General features: G+C 38.7%; 1 protein-coding gene across 2 annotated transcripts in view; it reads left to right on the top strand.

Moving 5' to 3' along the window:
• The first annotated feature begins 5026 nt into the window (after positions 1-5026).
• The window catches only part of ctnna2 (catenin (cadherin-associated protein), alpha 2), a 387665-nt gene continuing 373898 nt past the window's right edge, over positions 5027-18793 (top strand). For both annotated transcript variants that reach the window (XM_020602081.1, XM_020602082.1), the window contains exon 1: positions 5027-5510. The gene's annotated coding sequence lies outside the window, so the exon portion shown is untranslated. The remainder of the gene's footprint in view (positions 5511-18793) is intronic.

Genomic DNA, 18793 nt, shown 5'->3' with positions numbered 1-18793 from the left:
TTGTTAGGTTTATGCACAAAAACAACTTTGTTAGGCTTGGGTTCAAATATAACTTGGTTAGATAAAAAATTGTGGTTTGGGTTAAATTAACTTTTGTCACGTTTAAAATAATAAACATGCATTTAATTCATGGATTTTGAAAAAAACTGTTTCACACTGGAATCAAACATCAGTCTTCTGTCTGAAAGGCCTTGTTTCCACCTTAACATGGACTTTGTCACCAGATGTCACCTAATTATCAAATCAAGTCCAATTTTACTTATCAAAGTATCAGAAATCCAAAAGTAGCTTCAGGGGACTTTACAATCTATAACTTTAAAACATTGTTGTGGGTCATAATCATCTGCTGGCACAAACGAGCCATTTTTAACATGAACATTTATTAACGTTGTGTCTCCTCTGTCCAGTAGTTTGTGCTCTCTCTCTCTCTCTCTGCAGGTATCCCTGGCTCCGGATGAGCAGCCACCAGCCACGCTAACCTGCCCAGTGTTTGTTTGTTTGCTGTTTTAGTTGTTGTGTCCTGATGCTTTTCTTCTCTCTCTCTTCTGTCCACTCGTCCTATCCAGTCAACGCAGATGGCCTCTCACCTAGCACCCAATTCCAGTTATTATTCCCGTTAAAGGAAGTTTTTTCTCCCCGCTGTCGCCAAGTGGTTGCTCAAGGGGGATTTGTTGGGTTTTTCTCTATAATACTGCAAGGTCTCAGGAGATATACCTCTGGAGATATAGATGGATGACAAATTAAAGGATAAAACTGTGGTCTCTGGATGACAGTGCCCCCCATCCATAGGGCACGAGGGGTCGTTGAATGGCTTGATGAGTATGAAAATGAAGTGAATCATATGCTGTGGCCTTCACAGTAACCACATCTCAATCCAGTTGAACACCTGTGGGACATTCTGATCCAACCATCATCAAAACACCCGGTGAGGGAATGTCTTTTGGAGACTTGGTGCTCATCCTCCTGTAGAGTCCAGACACTTGTAGAATCAGTGCCAAGGTGCACTGAAGCTGTCCTGGTGGCACATGGTGGCCTGACACCTTACTGAGACACTTTATGTTTGTGTTTAATTTGTCACCCATCTGAACATGCTGAAGGATGTGTCTGGGCAGCTCAAAAGCCATTTGTGCCTTGTTTTACAAGGCTCTAAAAATTATTACTCACCAGAAAACCAAAACTGCTGGATGGAAATAAAATTAGGAGACACATTTTTCCTAGTAAGGCAAAATGTGCTTGCACAAACAGCCTGTATGGTTGCTTTTTATGGGAGGACAGTCTTGGTTAAGGTTAGGGAAAAATCACAGTGAAGTCAAGTAAGGTATGTAGTCCTATGACACATGCCAATCCACCATCCCATCCTCAATCACTCTTACTTTTTCATACACTTATAGCACACTATTTTGTGCCATGGAGGTGAATGTTAGCACTGGACATTAATGTTTGTACAGCTGCTTGGCTCACCTTTCAGCAGTCACTGGACATTAATGTTTGTACAGCTGCCTGGCCCACTTTTCAGCAGGTCTTTGTGAGCTGTCACTAGACTATAATTTACAGTAAGTATGGTGAGATGCTAACATTTAGCAATAATTAAGTATTACTGTTAAAGTACAGCTGCATCTGAGACAAGAATTTGTCAAACAGTTTCAAGTATCCTGTCATGAAGTGAAATGCTGGAGGAATCCAAATTTTACCGGCTATGGTGTTAGATAGGAGCCAGAAGATCGGTAACACAATTTAAAAAGCATAGAAGCTGCATTAACAACTAGGTCTGGTATGGCGTCAATATGCTATGGGAAGCAACACTTCTGTTTCTCGTCACGCTGAGCCTTTTCAGCTGTCAGAGCACATCCTCATTGGTTAAAGAAGCTACAACCTCACCAGCCTACCTGCTCCTCCTTATGAGGGGGCTAAATCTGCAGACATGCACAGCCAGCTTTAGGCCACATCATACAGGAGAGATTGTTCTGGTGGCAATGAGCTTGAGCTTGTCAAAGATAAGAATGACTGAGATAATGATGTATGGAATGAACTGCAGTTATATGTTTTTTTTGTTACAGCCTTAAACATTTCAATTATCATTCATGACTTAAGTTATTATTTTATTTAGTTAAAACAAAACAATAAATGAGACTTCAGCTCTGAATGTCCACTAAAGGGGTGTTTGAGAGTATTCATATTGATACTAGGTTACAGGTTCCACGGGTCAATTATCTCAAACATACTACTATAAAACTATAAAATATATTTGACAATTCAAATGAGTGTGTGTTTCACTTGCTGGAAACCAAAAGTCTCCAGAACAAACAAGATATGTAAGCTCTCTGTTGTGCCAGTCTTGCAGAGCATCACCGGAGAAGAACTCAAGTGTCTGAGGATTTCTTTGGAACATAGGATGTTCCATGTCACTGATTACAAAAAAAATGATTACAGCCAAATTTGTAATATTTTATACACTACTAATCTGATGTATAACTCACAAATTGAAAATTAAAGTCAGTATTTTAATGCCATAGCTCTTGTTTTGTTTTCAACCCACTGTGCCGAGACCCAAAATTACAATGTACTTGATGCACCCCGGAGGTCGTTGATTACAAGGAGAAGCCTGTATTGTGCACAACTTCATCATCAGCTGCACTCCACTCACCCCAGAGGCTTCTGACCTCTTTCAAAATGTTTCCTCTGATACTGTATACAGTATGTACTGTAATGTGTTAACAGTAAAACATCTTCTGAGGTGATTATTTGGTTCTGCATGTGTGATTTTAAAAGTCTGAATTGGTGTTGCAGGTGTACAAAGAGGAAGGGGCTACTCATGTTTTGAGTTTTTTGTTATGATGCCAACAGAAGTATTTGCACATTTACACATCACGCACACAACTAAACTCATTCTGTCCCCTTAGACTTTCAGAATGCTAATCTGGCCTACACTATGACATTTGATCAGTCCTCAGCAGAGTGCCGGGATTCAGGCGGCCACAAGTCATGTCAAGCTTTGATATCACTTCATAAATGGCTGTTTAAAGGCTTAAATGATTGAAAAGGTCAAATGTCAGGGGTGTCTCATACAGCTTCCTGGTTTGTAGCCAGAGAAACAATGACCAGCATGTACATGATTTGAAAGAAACAAAAACACAGTCATGATTTTTACTGTATAATCGCATTGCATTTTGATGTTTAGAGGTGACACATACAAAAATCTATCACAATCAGATGCATAAGCAGGCACCTTTTTAGAAGACTGTCAACTGAAGCTATTTCCATCAAGGTCAAACAATGACAATGATCTTTTCTTTGTAAAGTTGGACTGTAAACCAGCAGCAGTGTTTAATGCCTCTCACCCCCTTTGCATTGAGAAGTGCTGATTTACACCTTATAGCTGTGCCTCAAAAAGCACTCACTTATGAGACATGAAAAATGTGTTGCACTCACTACTTTCTTTCAGTGGTGTGGAAATTGATGTATTTATGACTTGACATGTCATTTAGGCAGCGTTCGGTTAAAGCCATTACAACAACTCCTATCGCCATGTTGAGAATGATGCAAAGAAGAGTGTCACTTGGGTCACATTACAGAGTGTAATTATTACTTCAATACAATGCTGTCTTTGCCAGCTTTGACAGAACAAAGATTTCAACTGTACCTTTATTCTTGCAGGTGGCATATTCACTCTGTTTGCTGGAAATTCAAATCTTTATTTATTCTTGCTTAGCTTTTGTTTTTATTTGTATCACAAATATTACAATTGAAAATGATCTCCATTATGAACATGGAATTGTTATTACATAGTACAGTTTGTCATTTCAAGCAAGTTAGGAAAAAGATAAGTATTGCTGTGATCCTGTTATGGAATTACAGTAAAACATTGGAAAACTGTGTCAAATAAGGACTCGGTTGTTATGGCAGCTGTGGAATGCAATTAATGTTATGATTGTCAGTTTGGGTTGATATGTTATTAGATGATTCTGTTTGTCTAAGAGTCCTAGAGGCCGTGGCGCTGGACCTGAGATAGACCAGAATACCAGCATGCACACAGGGGAGAATCAGAATGATATGCTCCACTATAGCAATAAGAAAAAGCTGATTGGTATATTTGTTTGGTTGTTTTTGAGTTATTCTCATGTTTCTGTTTAAGATATTTTGGTTAATTATAATAGACACTAACATCAATATAATACCCCAGCCATTTATTGTGTAACTTGATAATGCAACATATATAGTTTGTTATACGTATTCCTTACCTAAAACATATATTATAACAAAGTAGTTTTTTAAAATAATGACAGTATAGTATGTAGACTATTTTCACTGTCATATCATATATTATATTACAACAGTCTGCTGATTAATATACTGTGAATACTATGGTACACATGAACACACACATTTTCTATATATAGATACCTTATTTATGTTTACATATACAAAGAGCATAAAAACAAAGCTTGTTTTGTTATGTAGCACTAATCTGCAGACCAATTTGTTGCTGCTCATACAGTGGATGTATGGAAATCTAGAGGTCAGTATCTGGTAGCAGTCTGTCCCTCTGAGATGGCCTAGGGTTAGTTTGTGAGCTTGCTGGGATGCTTTCTGTGAGCAGGACTTGCCTTAAAGCGTGCTGCTAAATAAATTCGTGGGCTGACTGTGGCTAGGTGGAATAGGGAGTTATTAAATTGTACAGCTGGTGGTTCAAACCCAACCTCCTCTTGTTCAAATGTCATTGTCTGACCAAGACACTGAGCCCCAAATTGATCCCAACTAGCAGACCAGCTCTTCCCATAGCAACCACCAATGTGTGAGTGGGTAAATTAGAGGCTTAGTAAAATACTTTGTACTACTCTGAAAAGTACTACTTAAGTTATTTTAAATGTACCTTGTAAATGACTGATACACTTGTGGAACGGCATGGGGTGCGAGTGCTACAGTTGTTCCTGCCATCTGGGGACCCGGGCGGTTTTCTAGCAAGGTTCAAATAATGTAAATCAACACTGTACAGCAGTGGTATGTCAGCTAAGGGACTAATTACGTGCTACCTTAAGAGTTCAGTAATTTTACCTTCTCAAAATTTATAGCTGTATCGGCACCGCCCATGGCGCGTGCCTAAATAAACTACCTAAATCAAACACACCCTCCCAGCATTCAGCAATATGGCTAAACTTTAGTTTCAGGAAAATGCTTGGACATACAAAGGCAAGAGTGGCACTCAAAGAAAAAGGAGAAGCGAGATATGTAATACAGAGTAGATAATACAAAGATGAAAACGGAATAAACTGGATTATTTTTGGTTCATTCTGCATCGTTGTCAGCAAATACAGGAAAAGATGAGCTAACGTTAGCTAGCTAAAAAGAAAAGACGACACCCGGGCTAGCAGCACAGCAGTTGCCCCATCACTACCATGGAGCCGTAGACCGGACTTTTCCACAACTGAAAATCTTAAAGCCAAGAAATTTGACCAAGACAGATCGTGGAGAACTTTGCATAGCACAAATCCAGGAGAATTCCGTTCAAATGTGTGAGTACAGTCATTATTTTCCAGCTAGAATGTAGTAGCAGCACAGTTTGGTGTGTTCACATTAGGTGGCGTTCAAAAATGTACAGACTGGCTTCATTTTGCTTGTACAGCTACAGTACATGTACTATGATCAATGGCATAGAGACAATGCTTCACTCTGCTGTTGACGGAGCTGGTTTATGTCTGTTCATGCTCATAGCAGTGCCACTGTTTTCCTGTTTATTGTTGGTTATTTTTGTTTGTGTGAGTATTGTGCTATTTTCTGACAGATTCTACGGAGGCTATACCGTAGAATGTGAGATGATGAAGATGTGGCAACATAGTTTTGTATATGTCTATATTAGGCGGTGTACAAACACGCATATAATCCCTGTTTTGAATTAGGCTGTAGTTGCTGGACTGCATATGGTTTGGTGTTTATGTTGCTTATACAGCTACATGTGTAATATGCCATGGCTCTACTACATTTTGCTGTTGTGTTGACAGTTTAATAATTATGATGTCCATGTTGCCTCTGCCACAGTGTCCATAGACTTTTCCTTGATTGTTGTTTATTTTTACTTGTGTATGTGCTATTTTCTAATTGATTATAGTGATGCTAAATGTAGGAAGATGGTTGTTTGCACAAGCGACTGGTTGCCCTTTTATAGGGATTGAATTATGGGATGAAGGCCCATGTGGTATGGTCTGTACTCGGGACCCGGTGCTTTGTTGTTCCACCATGGGACTGATATACTTTTTCCAGACATAGTTTATATCTAATACTGTACCACTGGCAGACACACACTCATACACTGCTACCACCACAGATATCTTTCCTCTGTAAAGCAGAAACACACTGATGGGACACCATCTGATTACTGGAAACTGGACATGTAACATAAATGTACTGGCTCAAACACTATGATAAAAGTAGTGATGCAAAATAACAGAAAACTGTCATAAGCAATTAACACAAGCCCCTAGACTCTTTTGTTGTATTGGTTTTAAGGAAGAAAAATTGGGGGGGGGGAAATAGTGTTGTAGGAACTGTTTGGTAGGTCATCATTTGAAATGTTGATTTATTCTCTTGTGGAGGTTGAGTTTGGTGTTTTGTTGACAGTGTGAGGTACCTACAGCAGTGTGAGTTCTCTTTGCATTTTATTGTTTTCTGAAAAAATATGAAATGGCAAATGTGAAAATTGAGGCACTTTTTCTCTTCTGTACTCTTCCATATCTTGTGTTATGAAGCCATATAAGACAGAAGTCTACAAGGCATAAGAAGACATAAGCTTTTAATATGCACCCTGGAGTAGTGCAAACCGAGACCATACAAAACTAGACAACCACCAGCAAGGGGCAACTCAGTTTCCCCATAATGCCATAAATGCAATATTCCCATGATAGTTTGACCCTCATATATGATTGATTGACCATCAAAACTTATTGCTGGCATTTGGAATGATGATGATATCTTTATTAGTTTGGTTTAAGACACTGAACCCCCAAGCCGCCCATGATGGTGGCCCTCGGCTCCAAACAAAATTTTGTTGTATGCGTTACAATGACAATAAAAGAGGATTCTTCTTCTTTTAAAATATCGACTTCAGTGAGTGACCATGTGCAAAGAAATGAAAATGTCACATTTCTGCAGCTATTGCTTGTCCAACAGCTGTTTGATAAACTGCACATACAGTCTCTGGCACCGGAAGATTGTTGCAGTATGGAGTGATACATCCTGTGGTCTCCCTCTGCCCAGCTGTGAGTGTGTGTCACCTCTAAACAGAGACTGACATGGAAAAATACAGTAAAAAAGCAAAGTAGGATGGTCCATGTCTAGCCATGAGGTTACGTCAGGTGACCGTAAGAAGTATGGGATGATGTTGGAGCTCATCAGGTTCCAACGGTGGAAATGTACCTATAATGTGCAGCTGGAACACCGCTGTCCTCCCAACAGGCTTTTGCGCTCATGGAACACCGCTGTCCTCCCAACAGGCTGTTGCGATTGAGATGTAGCTTTCTGCTAATAGAGCTAGCTTGGTCAGATGATGAACACACATCTCTGAAAACATTGGAATAAATTCTACCTGCTTTCTGCTATGTCAAAACCTAATTAAATGGCATAATACCTTACAGATGAGAGTAGATCCCCTTTAATGGAACCAAAAAGGTGGCGTTTCCCTTCTTTCATCTTGAACAAACTTAACCTGCTTTCTGGGAAGCTCCCCCAGGTTGGAGCATGTCAGCTAGCTTTAGCAACATGATCAGCATGAACAGATTAGCTTTACATAGTCCATTGATATGAGTGAATAGTAAAGGCCACAAATGGCTAAACAAACGTCCCATGCAGACTGATATAAACATGTGCGCACACAAGTTACGCTACACTTATCAGCTGCACTCGTCTTCATTCCAGTACTCAGCAGCGCAGCCACGCGTGTTGGCTACAAGGGGGCTCACATACAGTCAACCTTTGCAGCACTCACAACTGTGAATCATCTTTTAGAAAAATCTTCTATCCACATTATGTGACAGATCAACACCAAAATCAAATCCATTGTTCTGTGGGCCAGACCATACCTCTCCAAAAAATGTCATTAAAATCTATTCATCACTGTTTGAGTTATGCTGTTAACAAACAATACAACAAAACAACAACATAACCCCTGGCATTGAGAGAGGTCACAGTTTGAGGATAACACCATGGTTGTCAAGTGACACAAAACTCACAATGATTTAAAAGTTCTACTTGGAAACACACATGGCTAAATGTAGCCCTATGTTTCTCTACACAAACTACAGATGATAGAAAAATAATGATGGATCTATAATGAAATTATGAATAGGCTTTACTAAAATAATGCTTCTGGATCTTTTTTTTTCCTCTGTTAGCAGTTATTCATATAGATTTGAGTACATTCTCCTACTTATGATCTTGGGAAATGGAAAATTACTGAAATAGAGCAGTGTGCATTTTTGGAGTTACTAGACAGAGGGGTAAAAAAAAAACAAACTTATTTCAGAGTCTCTCTCTCAGAGACATGATGGACATGACAGCCCTCTTTCAGACATTTTCCCTGGATTTAATGTGAACCTTTTTTTTTTTATCATGGCACATAGTTCTGTCTGCTCAGATACCAAGGTCTGGAATGACTTTTTCCATTTTAGACCAATGCCAGCAGCATTACAGGTGAAATTGCTCTGAGTTTTGTGGAGTATCTAGAGAAATGCAATGAGTCTGAACTCTGCAAATTAGAATTCAGGGAAAGTGTTGGTGATTTAGCGCAGCCAGAAAATCAATTAAGAGAGCACAGTTTACAAATAAATATAACTGCCCCTGTGAAGCATTTAGTGCATGAAAAGTACATCCATTATAATGTAGCGTAATCTGTATTTGTAATCATCCAACAGTGTTCAAAGTTTACCGAAGTAGTAAATTAATTTTCAAACCCATTTGAGCTACAGTATTTCTACAGATATGCTTTGTAAATTTGTATCTATGTAAAATGCATCTGTCCAAAGTTATTTTTAAAATAGTTTATAATAAAATGTCATTACAAAATAGTGAAATCAATGGAAAGGGCTCCACGGAGAGGAATGTCTTTTATAAACATGCAGGCACACACGCTTACAGAGAGAGAGAGAGTGTATGTGTGTCATAAATGTCAGTGTATGCTTTTAAAAAATGTATATGGTGAATACTGAGATTGAATGAAGGTCAGTCAGTAGAAATCTCAACAAAACAAAAATGTGCTTTCAGGCAGTTCTTAAAAAACAGAACAGAATTGGCCAATTACACTATCAGATAATCTTAGCACTGCCAAAGGACAGAAAGCCTTAATCTTGCAATTTTACAGCAGAGACCTTGGGTAGATGAGTAATATTTGTTATATGAGTGTGAGGGGGCTAACAATGCTGAGGCAGGTCAAAAGTTCTGGAATAGCCAGGAGCAAGGACAACACTTGAAGACTAAGAATTACGAACTGAATTTTTGACACCCACCTTCAGTTTAGCATGAGGTTTAAAAAAGTGCCTCAAAGAAAGCCGAGACTAACGTCTCTACCTCTTTGTCTTACATATGCATATACATGAAAAACTGAATAAGATTACACAGACATAAATGTACTTTACATCAGCACTCAGCGCTTTTTATCTGAATGCTTTTTCCGTTAGCCCCTCTGTGATACTGTGTAAATCTCACTTAATTACAAGCCGATCGAGCTGACTGAGATCTCTCAGGAGATCTGCTCTGTGTACTCAGTGTCCTCCACACCACAAGCAGTGCCTTTCTCACGCTACATGCACTCTGCTGAGTGTGTGCGAACAGAGGAAATCAACACTGACCTCAGAAAATTACTGTTAAACACAACACACATGCATCACATCTTGGCCTACTGTATATTCAGTGTCATGTAACTCTCACCACAGATCCAGTTTTGTGTGTGTGTGTGTGTTTGTAAAATGAGCTCTCATCCAAAATTTTTTCTAATATCACCTCCTATTTACATCCACTACACTTCTCTCCAATGATTTGATCACTTGCTCCATAATTAGAAATCATGCTTCCTACTTAATTACAAACACATTTTGCCCCAGTTCACTTTTTTACTTTAAAGTAGAAGTAATTTTTTCTATCACTTGACACTGTTCACCCAATATGAACCCAGTATTATCTCTTCTGGGAATGTGGGTTTCCATTTTTTCCTTCATTACCCTGCATAGAAACTGCTCATTCTTACTTTATATGGAGTAAAAGATCATGGACTGGGCCACATGAGTGCACCAGTATGAATGCTAAGAAGCTTATGGTTCACCAGTTCTGAGATGCCTATCAGTTTAAATGTCACTTTGCAACAAAAAAAGCTGCAAGGGAAATTTGCCTGGGATCTTTGGTGTCAGTTATGGCAGTGCCTTTGTATCACAGGTGGATGCAGTATTGATTTGACAATTAAATGTATTACTCTAAAGGGCATATGGGTAAATTCAGGGGACTGTTGAAAACAGCTTCAGGGCCTAAAATGAGGCAATGAGGGCAGTGAGAATGAACAAAAATAGTAATGTTGGTGACCAGACAGCTAAACAAAGAGCTAAAATTTGGATATTTTAATAAAATAACAAAAGCTGCACAGTGTGCTGTATTTCTTTTCTGTACTTTTCTCAAGTTTTAGACATTACATGTTCTCATATACAACTGTACATTCTCTGTTAGTGGTGGGAACATTTACATTATCCAGTTTTGGAGTACTAGTAGATTTGTACTAGTAGATTTTTGACAGTGTTTACAGCATGTACACTCTTTTCCATATGGTCCTACCCTGGGTATGAATTACACCATGCTTTTGGGTTTCCTTTCCCTTACACTTGGGGGAAGTTGGAAACATTTGATGTTCCCAGATCAATAAGTCTTAAGCGAAATGTTGTTAAAACACATATGATTCCTTTTCCCAACAAGATGTCCTCCACACTGGACAAATTCATCTTTATGTGCAGCCGGCTGTAAGATTGAGTGTGCAGCGACCGTCTTGTCCAGCGTAAAGGATGGCTCGTTTTGATGAAAATTAAGCTGGAGTTTGTTGTTTACCTCATTACGGTTGGAAGGAGGTGTTTGTGCTTTAGTAACATTTAGCTTATTACATATTGATCCGGGAACTTTGGATCTGTGAATATTTTTCTAACTTTACTGTAGTGCTTCAGAGCAAAGAATCAGAATCAGAATCGCCTTTATTGGCCAGGTGTGTTGGACACATGAGGAATTTGACTCTGGTACAGCGGCTCTCAATGTGTACATACATATCAACAAGCAAAGGAATGTGCATTAGGAAAAGAAATTAAAAAAAAGAAAGAGTAAAGTACTTATAAATAGAGACCTGTACACACACACACGCGCGCGCGCACGCACACAGTCTGGATTCAACGGATCTATATGTACAATGTATATTTGCAGGTATTGCACTGAGGGTTATTGACCAGACAAAGGTGCTCAGTCACTGAGAATCATTGAAATCTACAATAATCAGCCTACACAGAGGGACACAAAGCATCCTATGAAAGTAGCTTATGAGTCCGGATAAATTAAATATAGCCTTCGCATATCCCGATCAATGTTACAGGCACTTATGAAAGCAGATAAAGTTAGTCCCTGTCTGCTGTCATGTCGGCTTTGATCCACTTCAGGGGTGTGTGATATTGTATGCTTCTTCAGCAATGAAGATGAAAATATCATTTAATTCATGGATGAAGTTAATGATTTAAATGTGCAAATTCAATGATATGTTTATTACTGAGGTCATAGTTAAAGGCGGTGTTGTACTTGACTTAATTATATTCAGAGGTGTCCCTATATTTTTGTCCTCCCCAGCTACATACATGAGAGGGTCAGAACATTAAGAACAAGTCTAAATACAATGGAGTTCAGTACAACACCACCTTTAACTATGACTTAAATAATAAACATATTATAGAGTTTATACATTTATGACAATTTCACTAAAACTGAAGCATTTTGGCTTCATAAACACAGATGTTATGGCAGAAGTGTTGCATTGAAGGTCAAACACTTGTACAGGTGTACCTAATAAAGTGGTCAGCGTGTGTACGTTGCTTATAAGTAATAAGCAAGTTTTAATAAAAGTCATTTGCTTATCACCAATTGTTCCGGACCTTGAATAGAAATCGGATTCGGACCTTATTACAATTTTAAGTATGATAACCCCTGCTCTACAGTTTCATACACTTTGATGAGTCATTTCTGATCACCCACATAGCAACCAAGGAAACACAGCAGTAAGTTAAGCTTGATTTACATAACAATTTAAACTGGCACTTGTCCATCAGTGGGACTGGTTGCTATGAAAATAGCAGCTTGATATGCCTTGGATGATTTTGGACAATAATGCTATTATGGGTAACACACTGATCTTTAAACATGTTTTCTCTGTCTGAGATGACAGCTTAAAAAGTAACTTGACAGCGATTTTCTGGAACTTTTATCTCTAATTGATGTAATTTTCACTTAAAGAGGCTCTCCTCTGGGGAATTTAGCAACAACTACAAAACTTAAATGACAAAGGCTTTCTGCTCCCCTGGATGTAATACAATGACTTTCTTTGTTTGTTTTTTTGTTAACTGTGGCATATTGTTAATGAGAGCACACTTAAGGTAGAAATGCATTATTTTGACAGACCCAAAGGCACAATAAGTAGCTATTACTGCTAATTTTGTATTGTGTTTATTACTTCCACTTAGTGGCAGTTTTGTTCTAGCAGGATTCAAAAACAAATGTGAGCAGGCTAAAACAGTAGCTAAGCCGCTTATTGCAGCTCAGGGCATGTGGCTGGTCTCCTTCATGCACTGAGGGTCACAGGGCAAAAAGAACTGTTTGTCAGACTGTAAAATGATACTGACAATGAAAATGACAACATGACAGTGGACAAAGGCAAGAAAGGGCAAAAAGAAAATTGATGTCCACAAAGGTGAGAAGAACACTGAGGCAAAAGAAGTACATCAGTATCGGCACAACACAGAGCCTGAACAGTGTTCAGTTCTTATTGAGATGTTTATGTACTTATTGAGGGTTTGACAGATGCATGGACAGTGAAATAATTCTGTTGAATGAGAAGAAACTAATCTGCTTTGATCAAAAGGACATATACAATTAAATGTTCAAATTATAGACGGCTGTACTTCATCATTTGTTGACAATTTGTGACAGTTTCTGTTTGTAGAAAAAGACTGAGAAATGCTGTTATGTGCCACAGAAGAAAACTTGTTATGGAGAATATCAAATGAATATAATGAATGAATATAATGCAGACAGTATTCAACGTAATAGGAATTACAGCACGCATAAGGCATGTCTAGATTATCACCTAGTCATGACTGGTCATCAGCAACTATTACAGCAATAAAGGAAAATCGTTAGACATCTTTGTGTGTGCTGAAATTCCTATTACAGTACTTTGTGGATTTGTATGAGCATACAGCTTTATTTTATACAGTCATATGCAAGCAGTGGACATGCAGTCATGGCGGTATTAAGGATTTAAATGGGATACTTGTGCATTTAATTTGTCAGCCACTTTTTGCCACTTTTTTTCCTTTGGACATTTGCCAGTAGCCAAAACAGAACCCAGCTGGTATTGATTGTCAATATGTATCGTATATAGTCCAGTCAATGACCACACACTTATCTTGGATGACTGAATCCAGCTTTTCCAATCCACAACTCAAAGAACCAAAATAAGTGGAGACCCTTAGCCAGCATTAGATGGATCTGTTGAGTGGTATACAAAGAGCAGGGCCTAGATCTCAAGTCAAATTGATCTTGTTGTGTTCCGTTGTCTGTTCACCAGCTCTGCTGATGACTGACAGTCTTGCGTGACAATTCCTAAAGTCTGCAAAGTGACTCTGGACCTACAACCTATACAGTAACTATGTTTGGGAGTCTGGAAACATTCATTTAAAAATCCAACTTTAACGGTATAAATGTACCTGTGCCTTATTTGAACCCATATGTGGACAGGTGTATGTTTTCATTTGATGATTAAATTTCACCTCTGTCTGTGCTAATTGCCTGTTTGGTTCTGGTGATTTCAGGTAATTACTGCAAATTATTTTCTGTCTCCTACTTTTACAGCAGCCTGGGGAAGAGTGACAGGTGTGGGAAGCCACAGCACTTACGGGATTTGAAGTGTATCCGTTTTTAACCTATTAAACCCCCTATTTGCTGTCACCTTAGGGCTCTCGCATTCCTCCAAAATGATGTACATGCTCTGAAAACAGACTGACACAGGCACACTGCTTAAAAATAACATGCTGTACTCAAATCAGATATTTAATATAATAATTTTGCTGGAAATTTTAGAGAGAAACATTATAGAATAGGTAACTGCCAGCTCTCTGGACAGTGTTAATGGGATGGTGTATGTGTGATCAGCTCACAGTAAACTACAGTGCCCATGTTCATTGTATTACCATAGGTCAGTACAAAGGGTTTTTGTAGTTTTTAGACAACAGTGGAGGTTTATGCCACAGAGGAACAGACTTTGGCTACATGATACATAGACTATACATTTGTTGTTGTTTTGGTCTTTTCATTGGATTCATTGAAAATAAAAACTAGACACTCATCAGCCTCATCCTTTAACAAATTATTATTCCCTATTATTTCCATTATATGTGTTGTGCACCACAAGTACTCCAACATAACATGTAATAAATCTGCTGTGGATTGATCCATATTTCTCATAAAATAGTGGTTTATTTTTTTAGGTTAATAGCAGTGACTTTAAGATAAACATTTAATAACAAAAGCGCCTCACTTATGGGAAATCGCCACTTTTCTCTTTTTGTTCCTTCCAGCAGTTTGCTTTTAAGTGCTGTGTAACATTTACAATAACAAACATGCCAATTAGCCACATTAACCTCAGCCTACAGAGGAAGAACAAAGTCTTTGTGGTTGCTGTTTCTGGGCCTCAATGTGTTCACATAGGTCGGTTCACATAACCTCAGTTTTGTGCAGAGGAACTTGACACTAATGTTTTTGTTTCTTTCATAGCTGCGTGTGGTTGCGGCTCTGTGCAGTTATCTGTATTTGCATATGTTTAGCACTTGGAGCTTAGCGATTTGACATGTACTCTGAAAATCTCAGCAAAGTGGATAATGTGACCCCCCCGGGGAGCAAATTTCACATTTCAGTTACAATAGGCAATCTATACAGCTTCAGCTGAGGGGATTTAGCATGAAAGGAGCATTTGTCTCCTTGGCTCAAGGTACTAGTTCCTCTTGACTTAAATTTTGTTCATTTTATTGCAGACCTGTAGACCACAGTAGAATAAAGTAATGAGAATAAGATGGTAATAAGGAGATGAAGAATCAGAGTCTACAAGATATATGAGAATCAGGTTGGGAGAATTTCCCTATGCCATGTGTGGTTGGACTGAGTGACTCCATCTGCTTCACAAGTCGTGACAGGTAATTGACAGTGCAGCATCAAGTCTCTAGATGAGAGTTCTGTGTGTGTGCGTGTGCTTTTATATTTTTCAGCGTTATGCTTAAATGATAAAGACAGCTCAAACCAAAGTGAAACTAAAAATAGCACAGCTCATTCATTAAAATTCCACACAGCACAACTCAAACCTTAATGGACATGTAGAAGAGAAATACCTCCACCGAGACTCCATTTAGTTTCTGCATCGAAAACAATAATGAAACAGCACTTTGTATAATTAGGTATCCTCAGTCAGACGAGCAGGGGATATGGCCAAAAAAAGCCACACTGAAATAAAAAACTTTCACTTTCCTCAGTACTCCAGATGAATAGTGAGATGCTGTTTCAAAAAAATAAAAAAAAACTGTGATTGCAGCTAAACTGTGATATTTTGCCAAAGAGTGAGAACAGATTGTGTTGGACTTGTATAACAAAAGAGAAAAGGGTTTGCACAAAGTGGTGGTGGCTTGTGGAGCTAATAAACACACAAATCTAGGAAACACACAGGTCAGCGGAGACTCCAGCTCTCTGTGACAAGATGAAGGAATGTGATGATTCTGGAGAAGTGGAAAATAAATTCTGGGAGCGATGTGGAGAGCAGAGCAGAGAGAAATAGAGGTGACACTGAATGACAGTTACTTATTTGTTGTTGTTTCGATTGATTTTTTTCTTTTCTTTTTTCCACATGCCTTAGACTGTGACCTTGGCAAAACTGTAAAGTAATTCTTTGTTCATATGGGATGATGGGGAAAATTCCACTGTTTATGACGTACAAGTATACGTGACACTAGACAGCAACAGACAAATTAACTATAGAGACAAAAAATGTTTTTTTGTTCCAGGCTGTAAACATGTTTATTTCTGCCGTAAAGTTAGGCAATTTAAAATGGGAGTCAAAATGGAGTCAATCCCGGGATTGACTCCATTTTGTATCCAGCCTCAAGTGGCCATTTAAGGAACTGCATGTTTTAACACTTAGGCATTGGCTTCATTTCTCAGGCTTGGAGGTTGCTGCTTTGTCAGAAACTCTTATTAATGGTAACTGCAATGACACAAATGTGGCATCATAATATGCTAGCCAGCCAGGAATATGCTTGTATAACTGCACCCCTTTTAGCAAGCTAGCAAGCAGGGACAATAGCTTAATATAGTTTATACAAGAGACATGTACCGTACACTTATTGGGCAGTTTATTGGGTACATCTAGTTATAACTAACTAGCAGTCTAATACAACAGCCCTGCAGTCATCCTTTTGTGAAGCTAATAATGTTTCGCTTTTGCTGAAGAACTGCACTGCGTTCCACAGAGAGGTGTTTCTGTGACTTAGCCTGGCCTCAGTGCAATAAATGGGGTGGAAAAAATAAGAGAAACATCTTCATACAGTTGAATCAATACCTCTCTAAAACAGTTTCAACAAAAACCTGCATGGAGGAGGATTCATTGCAGAATTTGTTGTATTAAACTGCATTAGTTTTATCTCGGTGTACCTAATAAACTGCCCATCGACTTTTATATCTCATAGCTCTCTGCAGACCATTACTTTTTTTGCAAAACAACTAATATTCCGCCAGAGCAGAGGGATATAAAAGTGAATGGTGCAACACAGCTCAGAAGCTCCAAGGGCTTTTAGTTCCTGTGAAGGTCAGCATGTTCTTGATGGATTGCTGTTGGTCAGTGGTGCAAATTTGTGGGTTGAAGTTCACCAAAGCTGAACAAAAAGTGAATGATTCTTGTGGATTTACTCCATACCGACAAGCAGCTCTGCAGAGCGTGATGATTGCACTGAAATGAAATTATTTTCCCACAAAAAGTACACTGCGTTTAAAAGGTGGTATGCTCAGGACTGTTGATCTAACTTTGACCTTGATAGAGACATTGACAGTGCATATGATTCAAGAGGTAATCACATTCCATGAGAATTATTTTCCATACTGCGAAGCCTTCTGGTATTGCTACTGTGACACCACAACAGACCGTATACTCATTCAGTGGATATCACTTGTCCCATAGTGTGCCTGGTGCTGCAGGTGAAGTTTAAATAAATGATGTGACAGTATTGATTGATATTCCAAATTCTCTGCTGCAGGAGCAGAGTGCCCTTCAACCTTATATCCATGCCACTGAGGAATAAAAAACACAATGAAATTGCTTTTTTTTTTTTTTTTTTAGGATTTTATGCTAAAGAATAAATACATTTTTCTTACAGATAAAAGATTTAAGTTAATATGGACACAAATCTATTTAGGCTGTGATAGCAAATCACACATAACCTACTGATTTATCCTGTTCCTGCTTTCCATACTATGTTAGTATAGGAGAGATGTACACACAGTAGTATTTAGTAGTAGTAATTTGATGCAATTGAATTAAGCAGCTTCCCACATGTACACCACCATCTTGGCTGTTCTGCTGCAGAGGATCATAATGTGGGGAAAGTTAGAGTTCAGCTTTAACTTTATACACACAGTCAAAAGTTGAGCATTAATCATTTAGGCTTATCCTGTTTTGATGTGTCATCAACAAACCATATGGTTGCTGCAGCCCTCCCGTGTTGCCCATGAGCGAGCTTATGTCTGTTTTCATGTGCCGTCCTTTGACATCTCTGTGTGCATATTATCACCATCTAAGTTTTTTATTAAATACAGTGGGTACGGAAAGTATTCAGACCCCCTTAAATTTTTCACTCTTTGTTATATTGCAGCCATATGCTAAAATCATTTAAGTTCATTTTTTTCCTCATTAATGTACACACAGCACCCCATATTGACAGAAAAACACAGAATTTTTGACATTTTTGCAGATTTATTAAAAAAGAAAAACTGAAATATCACATGGTCATAAGTATTCAGACCCTTTGCTGTGACACTCATATATTTAACTTAGGCTCTGTCCATTTCATCTGATCATCCCTGAGATGGTTCTACACCTTCATTTGAGTCCAACTGTGTTTGATTATACTGATTGGATGTGATTAGGAAAGCCACACACCTGTCTACATAAGACCCTACAGCTCACAGTGCATGTCAGAGCAAATGAGAATCATGAGGTCAAAGGAACTGCCTGAAGAGCTCAGACAGAATTGTGGCAAGGCACAGATCTGGCAAAGGTTACAAAAAAATTTCTGCTGCACTTAAGGTTCCTAAGAGCACAGTCGCCTCCATAATCCTTAAATGGAAGATGTTTGGGACGACCAGAACCCTTCCTAGAGCTGGCCGTCCGGCCAAACTGAACTATCGGGGGAGAAGAGCCTTGGTGAGAGAGGTACAGAAGAACCCAAAGATGACTGTGGCTGAGCTCCAGAGATGCAGTCGAGAG

The sequence above is a fragment of the Monopterus albus genome, unplaced genomic scaffold (assembly GCF_001952655.1).
Source record: "Monopterus albus unplaced genomic scaffold, M_albus_1.0 scaffold54.1, whole genome shotgun sequence".
NCBI classification, from domain to species: domain Eukaryota; kingdom Metazoa; phylum Chordata; class Actinopteri; order Synbranchiformes; family Synbranchidae; genus Monopterus; species Monopterus albus.
This window is presented reverse-complemented; position numbering and strand designations above follow the sequence as displayed.